Source organism: Giraffa tippelskirchi, chromosome 7 (assembly GCF_054371585.1).
Source record: "Giraffa tippelskirchi isolate mGirTip1 chromosome 7, T2T-mGirTip1v1.2.pri, whole genome shotgun sequence".
Classification (NCBI taxonomy): Eukaryota; Metazoa; Chordata; class Mammalia; order Artiodactyla; family Giraffidae; genus Giraffa; species Giraffa tippelskirchi.
The window spans coordinates 107,920,621-107,939,364 of NC_137281.1; the positions used below are offsets into that span (position 1 = coordinate 107,920,621).

The 18,744-nt window shown below is 38.0% G+C and overlaps 1 protein-coding gene across 50 annotated transcripts in view; it reads left to right on the plus strand.

The window, feature by feature from the left end:
• The window catches only part of CSNK1G1 (casein kinase 1 gamma 1), a 165,457-nt gene that overhangs the window by 62,451 nt on the left and 84,262 nt on the right, over positions 1-18,744 (plus strand). Inside the window, exon 3 of one of the 50 annotated variants that reach the window (XM_081507409.1) lies at positions 7,023-7,157. The exons of the other annotated variants lie outside the window; for them this stretch is intronic. The gene's annotated coding sequence lies outside the window, so the exon portion shown is untranslated. The remainder of the gene's footprint in view (positions 1-7,022; positions 7,158-18,744) is intronic. 50 annotated transcript variants of the gene reach the window in all.

Sequence of the window (18,744 nt, forward strand, 5' to 3'; positions counted from 1 at the left end):
TAAAGTTTTGAGTCTTTTGCTGAATCAGGTCTGGAAAGAATCGTATAAACATTTGTTAAAAATTATTCTATTCCTCTAGAACTTAGAAAATATATATCCCTGGTCTACAGATAACAGCCTTTTTTCCTTCTTAGTTGCAAAAATAAGTAGATAGGTGATTTCACATCCTAATAGGTATGTTCCTATGTTTATGGGAGACCCTTTAGACTAAACAGTCTGGCATATAAATTTTACTAATGATTTTTATACTGTCTTTGTGAAATAAGATATTGTTAAAGAATGTTTTTTCTTACAAACAAGAAAATGGAGGCACAAAGAATTGACTTTTTTGTTCTCTTTTATCTTTGGTATCTGGTGAGATATGCAAAAGTACGTTAGAACACAAGGATGTTTCTGACAGAGGTAAATTGTCCGAGGGTAGCAGCTTTTCCTGTGACACACTCTCCTCTTCTAAAATGAGACACTTATTTCTGTGACTATAGGGTGTACATGACAACTTCTCTGCATATTGTTCTTTCCTTATCTGGATTACTTAACTATCACTAATGAACTTAAACTGAAATTTGTAACTTCAGCTATTACCAGTCAGTTCTGTTTTTGGTAGTTGTGATCATTACAGTTTACAGTTGCGTATTATATAAAACATTTGGTTTCATATTGCATCCCACAAAATCTTAGAGCCCTTAATTTCCTACAAGAGAATGAGAAAGGAAAAGTAAGAGAGGAAAAAGTCTCTCTGTTACCTTTATATTGAGTTTTCAATAAGATTTTGTTTAAAAGGTGTGGTTCTGTTGTGTTAAAATTTTTTTGAAAGCATTCATGTGAAAGAATATGCTGCTGCTAAGTCGCTTTAGTTGTGTCCGACTCTGTGCGACCCCATAGACGGCAGCCCACCAGGCTCCTTCGTCCCTGGGATTCTCCAGGCAAGAACACTGGAGTGGGTTGCCATTTCCTTCTCCAGTGCATGAAAGTGAAAAGTGAAAGTGAAGTCGCTCAGTCGTGTCTGACTCTTCGCGACCCCACGGGCTGTAGCCTACCAGGCTCCTCCGTCCATGGGGTTTCCCAGGCAAGAGTACTGGAGTGGGGTGCCATTGCCTTCTCCGGTGAAAGAATATAGGCTTAAGCTAAAACAAGGTATAAAAATATTTCTTCTCTAGGTGAAAGTAAAATCATTGTAAAATCAAATGTTTAGTTTTATAGTTTCTTAGAAAATCTTAGCATTTCGAACACATGAAACTCAACCTATATTAGCCCAGAACCAAGCCAGTCAGCAAAACAGAAAAACTGATACACAGTCAGCCCTCCATGTCCACAGCTCTCTCCTCCGTGGGTTCCAGCAACCGGGGGTGGAAAATATTCTGGGGAAAAATGGTCCCATGAAGTTCCCCAAAAGCAAAATTTGAATTTGCCCTGTGCATGTGGAATTTTACATAGAATTTACGTTGTATTTACAACTATTTACATAGCATTAACATTGTACTGGATGTAATAAGTAGTCTAGACATCTAGATCTAGTATTACAGAGGATGTACTTAGGTGGTTATATGCAAATAATATATACCATTATAGATAAGGGCCTTGAGCATCCACAGCCACAGATTTTAGTATCCATGAAGGTCCTAGAACCAGTTCCCCACAGGTAGTAAGGGGCAGTTTTATTTGTGCTTTTACAACATTGTTTAAGTTTCCTTATAAATTTGCACGTTTTTAGGGTCTGTGGGCACAACAAACTAAAAACAAGTTTTATTTATTTACTTATTTATTTATTTTAATTTTTGGCCACACCCTGCGGCATGTGGAATCTTAGTTCACCGATCAGGGATCCAACCTGCACTCCTGGCATTGGAAGGCAGAGTCTTAACCACTGGACCACTAGTCCCCAAAACAAGTTTTAGAGTCTTGTTATTATTTTCTTCTTCAAGTGGTTTAAAGAGAGAGTCCTGGAGTCAGATTGCCCCTCCAAGTTTCTTTTTTTTCCTCCATAAGAATAGGGTAATAATAATATCTACTTATAGATTTGCTGTGGAGATAAAATTTAGATAATGTATATAATCACCTAAGACAGTGATTGATGCATAATGAGCACTTGGTTTGTATATATAGTACAAAAGATTGTTTAAATTTTTGTTTTATTTTTTCCCAACTTATATGAAGAAAATTTTCAAATTTTTACAAAAAATTAAAAAGGATCTGATAGTATACATAATAATACTTAGATTTAGCAGTTGTTAGTATTTGTCCCATGTGCTTTATCTCTTTGGAAATATGTATGTGTGTACATTTGTGTATGTGTTACAGTAAGTTGTAAGTCTGACAAAACATTTTTCTCCCCATCAGAAAAGAATTATTTAGGTTCCCACTTCATAAGTATGTAACTAATTGTATCATTTGTTTTCCACAATATAACAGGCTGTGGATTCATCCACCTCACTAGAACTGACTCAAATTTGTTCCTTTGTATGGCTGAATAATATTCCGTTGTATATGTATACCATAACCTCTATCAATTCATCTGTCAGTGGACATCTAGGTTGCCTCCATATCCTGACTATTGTAAATAGTGTTGCAATGAATATTGGAGTACATGTGTCTTTTAGAATAATGATTTTTCTCAGGGTATATGCCCAGTAGTGGGATTGCTGGGTCATATGGTAGTTTTATTTCTAGTTTTTTAAGAAATCTCCATACTGTTCTCCATAGTAGCTGTATCAGTTTACAATGCCACCAACAATGCAAGAGGTTTCCCTTTTCTTCACATCCTCTCCAACATTTATTGTTTGTAGATTTTTTTTAATGATGGCTGTTCTGACCGGTGTGAGATGATACCTCATTGTAGTTTTGATTTGTCTTTCTCTAATGATAAGAATGTTGACCGGTTTTTTTATGTGTCTATTAACCATCGATTTGTTTTCTTTGGGGAAATATCTGTTTAGGCCTTCTGCCCATTTTTTGATTGAGTTGTTTGTTTTTTTTGATATTGAGCTGCATGAGCTGCTTGTATATTTTGGGGATAATCCGGAGATATATGTTTTTTATAATATAATTTTAATGAAAATAACCATGTGTTGATTTTAAAAGCCTAATCCCTACAGTTAAGCATTTCAGCTTTTTAAGCAATGTCCTCTATTACTTCTCAGGTTTTTGACTAACATCAAGTGTAAACAATGTCCTCTAGATACCTCCTTTTTTATAAATATTTTTTTCCAACATTAGATATTGTTTATTGATTTTTCTCATACTTAACATCCTCAGTCACATATATACACTCCTCACATTCTCCCAATATATTTATGTCATACATTTGGTTAAAACGTTTTTCTACGTTTATAGTGTTATGGTTTGGACATAGCATTCATAGCTGAGCTAAGAGAGCACTGTTGTATTTCCTCCCTAGTACATTCACATTCCTTCTTCCTTTAGAATTAAAAAGAACTGATATTTGACATTTAAAAAAATTTTTCTTCATTATATACATAACTTTTATTAATTCTTCCTCTCAAGTTACCAACAGAATTGTAAAATTTCTGTCAATATGATTAGGTAATCTTAACATTAAATTATTCTGCAGTACATACATGTTAGCTTTCTCAGATCTACTAAGTCAGTTACTATTTTGACTGTTTATTTACTTCTCACTTCCAAAATGTTGACATCTCTAGTCTGCTTTTTTCCCACCTATTTTACTTGTTTTGTTTTCTTGCTTTTGGCATTTCACTGGGCTTTTGGAAAGGCATAGGGTGAAATGCCGAATTTTATCTGTCATGTTAAACCAGAGGTCTCTATGTATCATATATTTTTATTTAGGAAAGAATTTGACAGCTTTTTGTAGTATTCTAGAAGACAAATAGAAACATAAGCTAGCTAATAAGATAGTTGAAGAGATTTGTAATTGTTTTGCCCACCTTACCAAAGAAAATTGAATCATTATCATCACGATGCTAAACAATAGAGCTCTATATTTTGGTTCTGTTCAGTTCAACTGTTAATGTTATGGAGATCCTTAAAAGAACATACTAATGAAATCCTCACATAACAGTGCTTGAGGTGGGGCAGCTAATACAGTGGCTGGTTAACAGAATCAAAATTTAACATTAAATCGAATAAGCAATGAATTGAACAAAAAATCTTACTTTGATTCAAGAATCCTAGTCTACAATTTAAGTCTGACAACTAGATTGTCAACACTTACGTGAAAAAGATGGCTGTGAGTTTGCTATGAGACAAGAGTGGGATTTGCCCCCAAAAGCTCATGATAACTTAGACTGATTTAATAGACATATGAAGTCCTGATCGAACTTCCCTGGTATTCCATTGGTTAAAAATCCACCTGCCTGCACAGGTTTGACCCCTGGTCTGGGAGGATTCCACACGCTGCAGGGCAACTAAGCCCATGCGCCACAGCTACTAAGCCCTTGCACTAGAACCCAACTACTGAAGCCCGAATGCTGCAACTACTAAAACTTGTGCACACTGAAGCCCATACTCCACAAGAGAAGCCACCACAATGAAAAGCCCACACACCACAGTAAAGAGTAGCCCTCACTTGCTGCAACGAGAGAAAGCCTGTGTGCAACAATGAAGACCCAGTGAAGCCAAAAACAAATAAGTAAATGAATAAAAGTCCGGAGCAACAAAACTTAAGATCTTTCTTAAGTTTTGGACCTCTAAGGAACTTTGGCATTGTCTACTCTAAACTACATCATTTTAAAAATGAAAGAAATTAGACATCAAATGATTTGGTCAAGGGAAGATAAACTAGCTTGCCACAGATTTGGAACTAGAGCCCAGATCTGGGACATCTCGGACTGATGTTTCCAGTATGTATCATGTAGTTTCACCACGTAGTGGTTAAGTATACAGTTGAAATAATACATACTTGAAAAATAAAAGGTTTAAAAGGACATAAGAATTAATTCCTAATTCCAAAGGAGATAATCACTGACATTCAATTTAATTATACCTATACCAAGAAAAGAAAAATAAGGTATAAAATGATAGCCAGTAATCTTTTCTTCAAGTATCACTATCTAGTTTCTATGTTGGACCAACTTTATTCTTCAGGGATTTTCTGAGAAGTGAGGGAAATTTGAATGCACAGTTCCAGAGAATAACAAGGAGAGATAAAGAAAGCCTTCCTCAGTGATCAGTGCAAAGAAATAGAGGGAAACAATAGAATGGGAAAGACTAGAGATCTCTTCAAGAAAATTACAGATGCTAAGGGAACATTTCATGCAAAGATGGGCTCAATAAAGGGCAGAAATGGTATGGACCTAACAGAAGCAGAAGATATTAAGAAGAGGTGGCAAGAATACACAGAAGAACTGTACAAAAAAGATCTGCATGACCCAGATAATCACAATGGTATGATCACTCACCTAGAGCCAGACATCCTGGAATGTGAAGTCAAGTGGGCCTTAAGAAGCATCACTACTAACAAAGGTAGTGGAGGTGATGGAATTTCAGTTGAGCTATTTCAAATCCTAAAAGATGATACTGTGGAAGTGCTGCAGTCAATATGCCAGCAAATTTGGAAAACTCAGCAGTGGCCACAGGACTGGAAAAGGTCAGTTTTCCTTCCAATCCCAAAGAAAGGCAATGCTAAAGAATGCTCAGACTACCGCACAATTGCACTCACCTCACATGCTAGTAAAGTAATGCTCAAAATTTTCCAAGCCAGGCTTCACCAGTACATGAACCATGAAATTCCAGATGTTCAAGCTGGTTTTAGAAAAGGCAGAGGAACCAGAGATCAAATTGCCAACATCCACTGGATTATCAAAAAAGCAAGAGAATTCCAGAAAAACATCTACTTCTGCTTTATTGACTATGCCAAAGCCTTTGACTGTGTGGATCACCACAAACTGGAAAATTCTGAAAGAGATGGGAATACCAGACCACCTGACCTGCCTCCTGAGAAATCTGTGTGCAGGTCAGGAAGCAACAGTTAGAATTGGACATGGAACAACAGACTCGTTCCAAATAGGAAAAGGAGTCCGTCAAGGCTGTATATTGTCACCCTGCTTGTTTAACTTATATGCAGAGTACATCATGAGAAACGCTGGGCTGGAGGAAGCACAAGCTGGAATCAAGATTGCCGGGAGAAATATCAATAACCTCAGATATGCAGATGACACCACCCTTATGGCAGAAAGTGAAGAACTAAAGAGCCTCTTGATGAAAGTGAAAGAGGAGAGTGAAAAAGTTGGCTTAAAGCTTAGCATTCAGAAAACTAAGATCATGGCATCTGGTCCCATCACTTCACGGCAAATAGATGGAGAAACAGTGGAAACAGTGGCTGACTTTATTTTTGGGGGCTCCAAAATCACTGCAGATGGTGACTGCAGCCATGAAATTAAAAGACACTTACTCCTTGGAAGAAAAGTTATGACCAACCTAGACAGCATATTAAAAAGCAGGGACATTACTTTGCCAGCAAAGGTCTGTCTAGTCAAGGCTATGGTTTTTCCAGTGGTCATGTATGGATGTGGGAGTTGGACTGTGAAGAAAGCTGAGCGTCAAAGAACTGATGCTTTTGAATTGTTGTGTTGGAGAAGACTCTTGAGAGTCCCTTGGACTGTAAGAAGATCCAACCAGTCTATCCTAAAGGAAATCAGTCCTGAATACTCATTGGAAGGACTGATGCTGAAGCTGAAACTCCAGTACTTTGGCCACCTCATGCGAAGAGCTGACTCACTGGAAAAGACCCTGATGCTGGGAAAGATTGAGGGCGGGAGGAGAAGGGGATGACAGAGGATGAGATGGTTGAATAGCATCATCGACTCAATGGACATGAGTTTGGGTAGGCTCCAGGAGTTGGTGATGGACAGGGAGTCCTGGCGTGCTGCAGTCCATGGGATCGCAGAGTCGGACATGACTAAGCAACTGAACTGAACTGAAGGCGGGAAAGCATTGGCTAATTGATTAATAATTTTTCATTTTAATTTTGCAAAGTATATTTTTGAAATTTAGAGCAAAATCACAGTGGAGAATATTATAAACAGTGTTCCTTATTCTACCTTTAGCCTTTTTTCTGAATAAGGTGCAGTGGAAGTGAGGCTGGAGATGTGAGCAGAGCCTGATCTTGATTGGCTGTGGGTCACAGTACAGATTTTGGACTTTGTCTTGTCTGCAGTAAAAGAGAAAAGAAAAACTTGGAGGTAATTGCGTGTCATGTTTTCTACCCCTACTCGAGATCATAAATTAATTAGAACTTCTGATCAGGTTTCTATATTGTTTAAAAAAAACAGAGTGATCTTTTTTAATCCAGTGGTGCTGATATCTAAAGGATAAATACAGGAGTTCTCCAGTTTGAATGATAGAATGCTGAAACAGTAAATGCCTTTTGATTTAAATAATTCTAAATGTTCCTTTGATTAAAAGGCTTTTGCAGGTAGTTTAAGCTGGTGCCTGTAGTGTGAAACTAAAAGTTAAGTTTTTTTGTGTGTGTGTGTGTTGTTATGTTTCTTTTTCTACTTTATGTTATTGATTGATATAAACTACTTCAGAGGTGGATGAATCTAAATAATAATTAGATTGTTGGGATTTGAACATCCAGCCTATAGAGAAGTTAATGATCATTCCAGTTCTTGAAGCTTGTTTGGGTTTTGTTTATTTGGGTTTTATTTTTGTAGACACAGAATTGTAACATCACAGAAAATTAGAGCAGCTCTTTGTTCAGTTGTGTGTAAATGTGTATATGTATATATTCTCACATATACATATATGTGGTGGTGGTGGTGGTGGTGGTGGTTTAGTCGCTAAATCGTGTCCGACCCTTACAACCCCATGGACTGTAGCCTGCCAGGCTCCTCTGTCCATGGGATTCTCCAGACAAGAATACTGGAGTGGGTTGCCATTTCCTTCTCCATACATATATGTACTTTTGTGTAAGCAAAGTTGGATATACTTTTGAGATTCTGCTTTTTTTAATTTATTAAATTACTATGTGATTTTCATAATTGTAAATTTAATGGCTATCTGCTTTTTCAGGTGGACTCCCCCAACTGTTACTCGATAACTGGACTTCGGTTACTTCTAGCTTTTATTATTATTATATGTGAATAACACAAACATTTTCATGAAACTAGGTTATTATTGGAAATATAACACATCATCCTCTGTAGCTTGCTAGATGGCATTAGTTTTATATAGGGCAGAAAATTTACACATCAGTGAAAATGTAATTATCTTTCTACAGTTTTATTCTACTCTAAAATATTCATATTTCAGAACAGAGAAGGCTAAATGTAGCATTTTTTCACAAAAATCTATATAGAATATGTTAACATTAATGAGAATATGTTAACATAAATGTAAATTAGAATTATAAATTAATTTGTTGAAGATTTTATCCATGTTGTAGTAAAGCTGCACATGGTGTCGTTTTTCTTAACAAGCACCAGCTCTCTGCATCAAAGCTGAGGAGTAACACACAAACCAAAACAGATACCTTAGGATCTATGTACCCCAAAGTTACGTACATTAGAATCCAGTCTTAAAACCTTTGCGTTCTGAAAAAAAAAAAAAAAAACCTTTGCGTTCTATTTTATATGCATTTCCAACAAGCTTACTCGTGTTTTGTTGTTGTTGTTGTTAATCTTCCAAAGAGTAGAAGCAGAGAAGGAAGAGGGAATTACACACATCAAGAAGTGATCACTGACAGACTGTTAGCAAGAGAGGTAACAAGGTCACAAAACAGAGCAATCTGGGCAGAACAGCCTTGTTTACTTGATTAACCCCTAAGGGTGTTGCTCAAGTGATGTAATATAATTATTATTCATCTTGAGTAGATTCATCAAGGAAAAAATCATGTATTTATAAAAAATTTTTATTGAGGTGTAACCTAGAGAGCGTATTTAAAAGCAGAGACATTACTTTGCCAACAAAGGTCCGTCTAGTCAAGGCTATGGTTTTTGCAGTGGTCATGTATGGATGTGAGAGTTGGACTATAGAGAAAGCTGAGCCCCGGAGAATTGATGCTTTTGAACTGTGGTGTTGGAGAAGACTCTTGAGGGTCCCTTGGACTGCAAGGAGATCCAACCAGTGCATCCTAAAGGAGATTAGCCCTGGGTGTTCATTGGAAAGACTGATGTTAAAGTTGAAACTCCAATACTTTGGCCACCTCATGCAAAGAGTTGACTCATTGGAAAAGACCCTAATGCTGGGAAGGATTGAGGGCAGGAGAAGGGGACGACAGAGGATGAGATGGCTGGATGCCATCGCCAACTCAATGGACATGGGTTTGGGTGGACTCCGGGAGTTGGTGATGGACAGGGAGGCCTGGCGTGCTGCGATTCATGGGGTCGCAAAGAGTCGGACACGACTGAGCGACTGAACTGAACTGAACTGAATTGACATATAATATTATATTAGTTTCAGGTGTAGAAAATAATGTTTATTTGTATATATTGGAAAATGATCACCACAGTAAGTCTAGTTAACTTATATCACCACAGATAATTACAAAATTTATTTTTCTTTTGATGAGAATTTACAAGCTTTCCTCTTAGTAACTTTTTTAGAAATACTATTTATTTATTTACTTATGACTGTGCTGGGTCTTTGTTGCCACTTGCAGACTTTGTCTAATTGTGGCCAGCAGGAGCTACTCTCCCGCTGAGGCTCTAGGGCTTCTCGTTGCAGTGGCTTCTCTTGTCGTGGGGCACTGGGCTCTAGGTGTGCAGGTTTCAGTAGTTGTGCTACAGGGGCTCAGTTGCCCCAAGGCATGTGGTATTCTTCCAGACCAGGGATGGAACTGGTGTCCCCTGCATTTGACAGGCGGATTCTTTACCGTTGGACCACCAGGGAAGTCCCAAGACCTTCCTCTGATGTAAGAAGCCTTGTAATTTTCTTGTGAATCACTTCATTGGAAGCAGCTCGCTTCTTTGTGCATTGTATGGATTGTATGGACATACTGCATTCATCAGATGATGGATATTTTAGTTATTTCTACATGTGAATACTCTGTGACCTATAAATTCCACTGTGGGTATATGCCCGAGAAAATGCATATCTATGCATACCAAAACAAATATGTTCAAGAATATTCAAACAGAACATTAAGTCATTATACAGACTAATAAACATGAACTACTCCCTCCCTCAATTATTTTAGAAAAGGAAAAGAACACGCTGTTAATACATGCAACCAAATGGATGAATCTAAAATTAATGTTCAGAAAAAACAGAAACAAATAAGTGGTTACTGTATAATTTCAGTATACATGTTCAAAATAGGCAAAACTAATTTCTTGCAACTGGGTAGTAGTGAATGTGGATTATTGATTGGGAAGAGGCACACGAAAGCCTACTGGAGTGCTGAAAATGTTCTCTCACTGGATGGTTATCTAGGTATATGCGTTGTGTCCAGGTATATGTCAGTTGTGTCCAACTGTTTGCAACCCTATGGAGGGTAGCCTGCCAGGCTCCTCTGTCCATGGAATTTTCCAGGTAAATCTACTGGATTGGGGTGCCACTTCCTTCTCCAGAGGATATTCCCAACCCAGGGAACGAACCTGGGTCTTCTGCATTGGCAGGTGGATTCTTTACCATTGCACCACCTGGGAAGCCCAGATATATGTATGGGTATGTATAAATTCACTGAACTGTACATTTTACACTTGCATACTCCATGTAAATTATACCTCAATTAAAAATAATAAATATAAAAATTAGGGAATATCAATTGTACAAGAGTATTACATTTTGGTTTTAGATGTTAACAGTATGTGTTAGTGACCCTCACACAGCTTTCCACTATTCCTCAAGAGGAGCTACTTCACAATCACTGGCTCTAAACAAAGCTGAAAAAGTATGTGCCAGACTTCAGAAAATTGTCCAAATAGTTAATAATAAAGACTTAAAAAAAACCCCAAAGAACAGTTGACATTGCTCCTATTAATGTAATTACCGTCATTACAGTGAGAAAGAAATTGACATAGGTGAATCACTGGGATTTGTGAAGTTCTCAGGTACTTTGGCTTCTCCAATTTGTGCATTAGCTGTGTGCCTAATGTTAAATGTAAATACTCCACTACTCCCACAACTTCATTAATATATTTCTCTCCTCTTAAAACTTGCATTATCATCTAGAATGGAGGTCTGTATTCTTTTTGGCAGAAAAATATTAATAAAATATTGGACCATTTTTGCCTGATGATGAGGTTCAATTCTTTGACAGTCCATGGTTTCAGTTCTTCTGGAATCAGTTGCTTTAACTATGTTCATTATTGTGGTTTTTTCACTTTTAGCCCATTTTGTTTTTTCAGTGACCATTTGGACTTCTCTTCCTGAATGGCTGAAATATCTGACTAGGTATTATAACCTCAATATCCACAGGTATCCTTTTGGTCTTTTAGTTTTTCACATTTATGTTGCAAGTTTTCAAATAGCAGGTAATCCATCTATTCTAAAAAATATTTCAAGTCTATAGGAGAGCTGGAATCAAATATTTACTGATGAGATAATATAACATCTGGGATTTGCTTCAAAATCATTTCATTATTGAAACTGGGTGTAGTTACATGGGGGAATCATTATATAACTTTGAGATTTTGCATGATAAAAATTTTAAAAACTGAAGTACTTCTGCAGTAGAGTATCATGCTTTCTGGAGTGATTCATTCCAGTTTTGTTTTTTTTTCCCCTCACCACTATAATGTAGAAAGTTTTACACATATGCTTAGTAAAGCATAACCTCTGTAAGTACTTTATAGGCTCACCCTCTTGAGATGGAGTACAGGTACTTTGACTCCATTTATCAGTTTCTTGAGGAAATCCTCAGTTTTCTTGACGAGTTTTCTAACAGATTGATCAGAATAGGCTATCATGTTGAATAGTTTAGAAAAGTCATAAGAGGTAGCTGAGTCACTGACCTAAGCTTTATATCTCAAAACGGAATAATAGAAGCTGCTTTTCAGAAGGTTTTTATTGATGGCTGTTATTTTTTTTTCTTATCGCAACTCACACTAAAAAACACATATCATATTGTGATCTAATATATACACAATATTTGTGTGTGTCTGAAGCAAAAGTTTATGAAATAATATACTTTACTAAGTGTGATGTAAACTATTTTGCTTTAAAGAATATGTTAGGACCCACTGAATTTATTTATTTCACACTCCTCTGGTTGATCATATTCTGCAGTTTAGAAAACATTTTAATGTTGTCTAAAACAGACATGTCTTACATATTAATAGTAAACATAATAGTAAACATGCTCTATACTATTACTAGTGGTGTTAAGATTTAATAAGTTTTTTTTATAATAAACTACTTGCTGGTATTGATAAGTAATCCCTTCAGAAAACTTGGCACAAGAAGGAATAACCATTGCTGTTAACTGCTAACAATTGGGAAATATTTCCAAAGAATATTTTAATAAACTAGTAGAATTAAATTAGTAAAAATGAAAAAGACCTCTGGCTTTTTTTTTTTTTTTTTTTTTAAGTTGTAGGGTTTATTACCATCTACCCCTGATCATGCTGCCTGTTTAAAGAGATGCTGTCTGGGTGGTGGAGGCAATAGGCCAGTCTCTGCCCTAAACAGACATGGTAACCAACCTGAGTTACATAAAGGTGGTTTCTTGTTTTAACTACTAATTACCTCAAATTCGTTTGGCTTGATTTTTTTTTAAAAAAACAAGTTTGAGGTAGTAATTTATAAATGCACTACTTTTACTTTTGGGCAAGAAAATCTGACAGCTGGAGATCTAACCAAACTGGGAACCTGAGGCTTGTTATATTCCTTTATCAGTGTGACTCTGAGAGCTGAGACCTGCTGGTTCTTTGAAATAGTGCTGTGTCTGACAGAGCTTATAATAAATGTCTCTGTAGGTGACTTACTGAAACAGGAAGTCTTCATGCAGTGGGTTTTATGGGTAGCTTCACATCTAGGACTGCTGCTTCAAAAGAGCTGAGTTTGGATGGAAAGCTCCCCTAACTACTATGTAATGCAGTTTCTTTTACACTAACAATAAAAGAACCCGTAACCAGGAAGTGACCTCAGGAAGTGTTGTGGATTTTGTGCAGCCACTAAAACGTTTGGCTGCTCAGGATTATGCCATCTCATCAGTGGTGTTTTTCTGTTCATTAAACTGCCTGCCTACCTCACAGTTATTCGTATATCATTCATGTATTAATATGTAGATAATTACATATATGTATATAATTTTTTAAGCTGAAGCAGTCATTCATTTTAAGTGGGCAGGATTGTAAACCTCTGTCTTTGTAATTAAATTCTTTCAGAACAAAATTTTTGTGTATCATCGAGTGGCTTAGTGTTTGTCTAGCCTTCCACTTGACTGTGTTTTGTATTGCCCTCTTCAGTCTTTTATTTTTTATATTTTTGGCTTCTCCATGTGGCTTGCAGGATCTTAGTTCAAGGACCAGGGATTGAACCTGGGCCATGACAGTGAAAGCACCAAGTCCTAACCGCCAGACCTCCAGAGAATTCCCCTGACCCAGGTGGTGCTAGTGGTAAAGAACCTGCCTGCCAATGCAGGAGACACAAGAGACGTGGATGGGTTTGATCCCTAGGTTGGGAAGATTCTGTGGAGGAGGGCACAGCAACCCACTCTAGTAATTTTGCCTGGAGAATCTCATGAACAGAGGAGCCTGGCAGGCTACAGTCCTTGGGGTCACAAAGAGTCAAACTGAAGCAACTCAGCATGCACACACTTCAGTCTTACTGATGCCCCCTGGCAAACTAACTCATTTGAATGATGCATATGCTCAGGAGAATTACCTAGTCACTTCCAGGGCCTCTTAGGAATAAAGATAATCGCTTTGTAAGAGGGTGACGTGTTCAGTTTTTTGCTTAAACAAAACAAAAGCAAGACTAGCATTCTGTGATGTATCAGCTGTCGTGTTTGGTGTAACATAGGCTGTCATTTATTATACTTCTCTGATTATATTCCTTTATGTTGCTACTAAATTGCTTCAGTTGTGTCCGACTCTGTGCCACCCCATGGACTGCAGCCTACCAGGCTCCTCTGTCCATGGGATTTTCCAGACAAGAGTACTGGAATGGGTTGCCATTGCCTTCTCCCTATATTCCTTTATACAGATACAGAAATTGAAGCAGAGAGGTGTTTTGTAATTTGTCTGTTTCTTTTGCGCTTAATGAGAACTTGGAGGAAGGCACTGTGGTAGAGTGAGATAATCGTTGCTTACCCTCCTGGTTTTCTCTCTTTTCCTCTAATTAGAGTATCAGCTTTCACCTTTCTCTTTTTCCTCTCTCTCATGTTTATATGTAATCTAAAGGTTGCCAGTTTTTTCTTAAATGTCTTGATTATAAATCCTATTTTTTAAAGTTATCTTCCAGGAATTATTGCATCATACCTATAATAGTAATAATAGAAGTAATAAAAATTAGGTTTACCTAGCATCTTGCCGGAGAAGGTGATGGCACCCCACTCCAGTACTCTAGCCTGGAAAATCCCATGGATGGAGGAGCCTGGTAGTCTACAGTCCATGGGGTCGCTAAGAGTCAGACATGACTGAGCAACCTCACTTTCACTTTTCCCTTTCATGCACTGGAGAAGGAGATGGCATCCCACTCCAGTATTCTTGCCTGGAGAATCCCAGGGATGGCGGAGCCTGGTGGGCTGCCGTCTATGGGGTCGCACAGAGTCGGACACGACTGAAGCGACTTAGCAGCAGCAGCAGCAGCAGCATCTTGCAGTTTATAATGTACTTTCACATATTCTAACCCTTGTAATCCTTATAATCATACTGTGTGGTAGATGTTATTCTTTAAATATTCTACTGTAAAAACTTCCTGTTCATTTTCTTTGTTGGTATTATTCTCTCTTTAGATTAATATTTTTAAAATATAGCTTTCACTATTATACGTTTCCTCCTAGCACAAAGATCTTTGGTGATTTCACAACAAGCCAAATAATGAAGTCATAACTACTGTATCTGCATTTAGAATTATCCATAATTTGATTCTAAACAAGCTTTAGAACTTTCTCAGAAGACTCTTCTGCCTATCAAGTCAATTTGGTTCACTTTAGCAAGTATCTGTTACCTACTATATATCAGGTCTTTGTTGTTAGGGATAAAAAGATGAGTGGAATATTCTTGTTCTTAGGAAACTCACTGCCGAGTGGAGGTAAAAATATACATGCATTAGTAATTATATGTGTTATTTTAAGGTAGCCTTAGTTTTATAAAGTATATTTAGAAAAGGTATTTTTATTTATTTTTTAATTGAAGGATAATTGCTTTACAGAATTGTGTTGGTTTCTGCCAAACATCAACATAAATCAGCCATAGGTATACATATGTCCCCTCCCTCTTGAACTTCCCCCTCTACCTACCTCCCAATCCCACCCTTCTAGGTTCTTACAGAGCCCCAGTTTGAGTTCCCTTAGTCTTACAGCAAATTCCCATTGGCTGTCTATTTTACATATGGTAATGTAAGTTTTCCTGTTACTCTTTCCATGCATCTCAACCTCTCCTTCCTCCCCTGTACCACCACCACCCCCATGTCCATAAGTCTGTTCTCTGTGTCTGTCTCCATTGCTGTCCTGCAGATAATTTCATCAGGTACCTTTCTATATTCCATATATATGCGTTAGTATTCAATATTTGTTTTTCTCTTTCTGACTGACTTCACTCTGTATAATAGGCATTAGGTTCATCCACCTCATTAGAACTGACTCAAATGCATTCCATTTTATGGCTGAGTAATATTCCATTGTATATTGATTGCCTTTGATTGCCTTTCATTCCAATCCCAAAGAAAGGCAATGCCAAAGAATGCTCAAACTACTGCACAATTGCACTCATCTCACACGCTAGTAAAGTAATGCTCAAAATTCTTCAAGCCAGGCTTCAGCAATATGTGAACCGTGAACTTCCAGATGTTCAGGCTGGTTTTAGAAAAGGCAGAGGAACCAGATATCAAATTGCCAATATCCGCTGGATCATCGAAAAAGCAAGAGAGTTCCAGAAAAACATGTATTTCTGCTTTATTGACTATGCCAAAGCCTTTGACTGTGTGGATCACAATAAACTGGAAAATTCTGAAAGAGATGGGAATACCAGACCATCTGACCTGTCTCTTGAGAAACCTGTATGCAGGTCAGGAAGCAACAGTTAGAACTGGACATGGAACAACAGACTGGTTCCAAATAGGAAAAGGAGTACATCAAGGCTGTATATTGTCACCCTGCTTATTTAACTTATATACAGAGTACATCATGAGAAACGCTGGGCTGGAAGAAACACAGGCTAGAATCAAGATTGCCGGGAGAAATATCAATAACCTCAGATATGCGGATGACACCACCCTTATGGCAGAAAGTGAAGAAGAACTAAAGAGCCTCTTGATGAAGGTGAAAGAGGAGAGTGAAAAAGTTGGCTTAAAGCTCAACGTTCAGAAAACTAAGATCATGGCATCTGGTCCCATCACTTCATGGGAAATAGATGGGGAAACAGTGGAAACAGTGTCAGACTTTATTTTTGGGGGCTCCAAAATCACTGCTGATGGTGATTGCAGCCATGAAATTAAAAGACGCTTACTCCTTGGCAGGAAGGTTATGGCCAACCTAGATAGCATATTTAAAAGCAGAGACATTACTTTGCCAACAAAGGTCCGTCTAGTCAAGGCTATGGTTTTTCCAGTGGTCATGTATGGATGTGAGAGTTGGACGGTGAAGAAAGCTGGGCACTGAAGAATTGATGCTTTTGAACTGTGGTGTTGGAGAAGACTCTTGAGAGTCCCTTGGACTGCAAGGAGATCCAATCAATCCATCCTAAAAGAGATCAATCCTGGGTGCTCATTGGAAGGTCTGATGTTGAAGCTGAAACTCCAATACTTTGGCCACCTCATGCGAAGGGTTGACTCATTGGAAAGGACCCTAATGCTGGGTAGGATTGGGGGTGGGAGGAGAAGGGGACGACAGAGGATGAGATGGTTGGATGGCATAACTGACTCGATGGACATGGGTTTGGGTGGACTCTGGGAGTTGGTGATGGGCAAAGAGGCCTGGCGTGCTGCGATTCATGGGGTCGCAAAGAGTCGGACACGACTGAGCGACTGAACTGAACTGAATATTCCATTGTATATATGTACCACAGCTGCTTTATCCATTCATCTGTCAATATATATCTAGGTTGCTTCCATGTTTTAGCTATTGTAAATAGTGCTGCAATGACCTTTGGGGTACATGTATCTTTTTCAATTCTGGTTTCCTCAGGGTATATGCCTACAAGTGGGATTTCTGGGTTGTATGGTGGTTTTATACCTAGTTTTTAAAAGAAATCTCCATACTCTCTTCCATAGTGACTGTATCAATTTACACAGAAAAGGGATTTTTTTTTAAAGGTATAAAAGCCACAAGGAACAGCAACAACAACAACCAAAAAAAAAAAGGGAAAGAAAATTAAAAACAGGTGAGAAATGGTACCAGAATTCTAGAAGCTAGAAAGCAGTTGTAACAAATTTAGCAGTCTGATAATGCTTTGAAGGATAGGCCAGTTTTAACGTACAAACACCAGATATGTTCAAAAATTGAAGACATTTTGAAATTTCAGAAAGTTGGGATGCAGAAGGAGCTAAAAACAAGAAGAGTTAGTTGCAAGTCCATGTATATTTTTGGACTTCCCCAGTGGTTCAGCAGTAAAGAATTCTGCAATCCAGGAGACTCGGGTTTGATGCCTGGGTTGGAAAGATCCGCTGGAGGAGGAAATGGCAACCCACTCCAGTATTCTTGCCTGGAGAATCCCATGGACAGAGGATCCTGGCAGGCTACAGTCCGTGGGGTCACAAAGAGTCAGACACGACTGCAGTGACGGAGCACGCACACATATATATATATACACATGCATGCATGTATGGAGCAGTTGCATCACCACATCCCCTCCTTCCCTGGCCTCACCTGGCAGCTACTCTTTTCCACCTTCACAGGAGTTGGAAAGGTCACACTATGGAAAGTAAACAGCTATGAAAACTGGACTGCCCAACTGAACACAGGGAAACTGAGGAAAAGATTCCTCACTGATTGGTGAGGCCTCCTAGACTGTGGAATAAGCGGATCTATAAGTACCTAGGCTCTTGCTTTTTTTTAAGGAAACTGCACGATTTCTATAATATAGCAAGTTTAAGTATTAAAAAAAAAAAAAGATCTTCCCCAAATCTTCAAAAAAAGTGAGGATTTAGCAAAAGTATGCCCAACTCAGAATAAGAAGCTGGCCTTCCAGGTTATTCACACTCTGTCTGTAGTGGATTTTTCTGGCTTTGTTTCTCACCATTCTCCCCTATATACTTGGCTTCTTTCATATTGGCCCACTCAGTTGATCACGTTCTCTGCATTTTCTATCGTTTCTCCACCTCACTCTTAGTATTGTTTTATAGAAATGCCTTTTATCCTCTCCTGCTTGTTCTCAGTAACTCACCTCGAGTGCCGCTTTCGGCCCAAATGCTTTACTCTTCCTCATCTGTGTCATCTACTGACTTGTTCATATTTCCTTGTTAAGCTTATCACTTTATGTGATTTATTTAATAAACTTTGACCCATGTGCAAGGTCTTGTTTGAGGATCCAGAGTACAGTCTCTGAATGGTAACCTGTGAATCCTCTTTAATGTTGTTTGCAGACAAAAATTACTCCTAAATCCATGTACTCTTCTCCACATAAAGTTGCTGGGAAAACTGATGACAGTATTAAAAGTATAACAGTGTAGTTTGCAAAGGGCCATCTATTGTCTAGAGCTTGTTAAAAATAACCAGTATTG